Source organism: Anopheles stephensi, unplaced genomic scaffold (assembly GCF_013141755.1).
Source record: "Anopheles stephensi strain Indian unplaced genomic scaffold, UCI_ANSTEP_V1.0 ucontig221, whole genome shotgun sequence".
In the NCBI taxonomy this organism is placed as follows: Eukaryota; Metazoa; Arthropoda; class Insecta; order Diptera; family Culicidae; genus Anopheles; species Anopheles stephensi.
Genome location: NW_023405149.1, coordinates 55,001 through 57,500, shown reverse-complemented (window position 1 = coordinate 57,500; position 2,500 = coordinate 55,001).

The window sequence follows — 2,500 nt, the reverse complement described above, 5'->3', positions numbered from 1 at the left end:
CGCAGACTCTCTTTCTACGTTCATCAGGTGACACAATCTTTGTTGTGACCACTCTCATTGACCTGCGGCAGTACACCGACTCCACAGCGCCAATAACCACACGAGCAAAGGTTGTTCAGGAGGATGTCAGATTATCGATGTACATCGTACACCAACATTTGACGTACCGAGGCATTACACCCCGCACGCCCCCAACAGGACCAATCAAGGCTCGCATACGACCTGCGACTTACTGCGGCTCCCTGAAGGTCCCCGTAGGACGACCATCACCAGTTAAGGTGTAGTTGACTTGTCAGGGCACGGTAGTCCCCACAAGTCCCCGATTATTCGTGGATATCGTCCTACGATTGTTTCTGACTCCTTTTGCTCCCCGCAGGTCCCCGTAGGACGACCATCACCAGTTAAGGTGTAGTTGACTTGTCAGGGCACGGTAGTCCCCACAAGTCCCCGATTATTCGTGGATATCGTCCTACGAGTTTTTGTGACCCTTGGGTTCCCGGCAGGTCCCCGTAGGACAACCATCACCAGTTAAGGTGTAGTTGACTTGTCAGGGCACGGTGGTCCCCACAAGTCCCCGATTATTCGGAGATATTGTCCTACGAGTTTTAGTGACCCTTTTGTTCCCCGCAGGTCCCCGTAGGACGACCATCACCAGTTAAGGTGTAGTTGACTTGTCAGGGCACGGTAGTCCCCACAAGTCCCCGATTATTCGTGGATATCGTCCTACGAGTTTTTGTGACCCTTGGGTTCCCGAACTTTGCTACGATGGTTCTGCCTCCAGAGGAGACTTATGAACACTTCGTATCATTTCTTACACCGAACCATGGGATCGCGAGATTGCTCCCGGATCCCTAATCACCTTACATTTTCGTTTCGTTTCCGTACACTACGATGAGCTAATTCAATTTGTTTGTTCGTCTGGCGAACGTTTTATTGCGGAATTACCGCGGTACTTCCAGCCGGGTATGGCTGCCGTACGACCTACAGGATAGATCATCGAACCACTTTTCGTGCATATTGTCCGTCGAGGGTATCACCTCGATACCCCCAACAGACCTTTGGACACTTCCTCACTACTCCTTGGAGCAGCAATCAGGGAACCATATAGTAGGAACAGCCGAATATGGAACTCTTTTCGTACTTTGGACACCTCCTATAACTTGTATGGCGACTTCGGGGACCTTCATTTCGTTCTCAGTTGGTACCCCTATTTCGGTCTTTGGACACCTCGTCTTACCCGTATAACTCACTTTAGGTCCACTTATTTGCCTGATATCTCATCGTGAACCCGTTTTTCGTACACCGTACACACCTAGGAACACCACATATGCGTTTCCCTTTCGATCGTGAAGTTTTCAAATTTTTCGATTTTTGGTCCTAGAAATTCATGAACGGTGGGAGACCAAAATTTTTCATAAAAAAAAAATTTTCACCGTTTGACCATAAAAACCTTCTTTTCGTACATACCCCATCATTTCTTCACGTTTTAGGCCATTTCTGAAATTTTCGCTTCGATAGTGTGTCCCCTATAATACAAAATGAACATTTTGCATCTCCCACAAGTGGCCATTTTTTTCCGCCACTGAAGAACACGACCTCGGGAACTCGGACCTAGGACGTGGCCATGTAAGTCATAGGCCACCCCAACTTTTGCAAAATACTGTTTCTTTTCACTTTTCATGATCTAAGGCGCGTTCCGACGGCGTTTTGAACAAATTTATGAGAAAAAAAATTTTGACCCTCGGACCAAAATTTTTTCGTTCGGGGCCCCATGGCCTATGGCCAGTATGGGAACTCGGGATGCCGATATGACAAAATTTGTCAAAAAATCACTAAAAAGTCGCTATGGCCCATTATTTAGAGCTTGTTGAGACCTTTCTAAAACACCTTGGTTGACCCCTGTCCGATAAGTAGTTTTCGAGATATTCGAGAAAATGTGATTTTTTGGGACTTAGAAAATTTTTGACCCGTACCCTAAGAAAAAGTGATTTTTTCATAGGACAATTTTTTCTTCGCAAATACTGTTTGGTTTCACTTTTCATTATTAGAAACGCGTTCCGAAGCCATTTTCATCAAAATCTCGTGAAAAAAAAATTTCACCCCCGGACCAAAAGTTGGCCGTTCGGTGCCCTATGGCCTATGGCCAGTATGGGAACCAAGGATGCCGATATGCGAAAAAGTGTCAAAAAATCACTTGAAAGTCGCTATGGCTCATTAAATAGAGCTAGTAAAGACCTTTCTAAAACACCTTGGTTGACCCCTGTCCGATACGTAGTTTTCGAGATATTCGAGAATATGTGATTTTTTGGGACTTAGAAAATTTTCGACCATGACATATATGAAAAGTGATTTTCATAGGACCAAAAAGTTTGTCCAAATAGGGTTTTGGTTCACTTTTTATGGTCAGATAAGTGATCCGATGCTATTTTCATGATCATTAGAGGGATTTCACGCTGTGACCAAAAATTTTCATACTTCATACTTGTCCCCGTGCCGTATA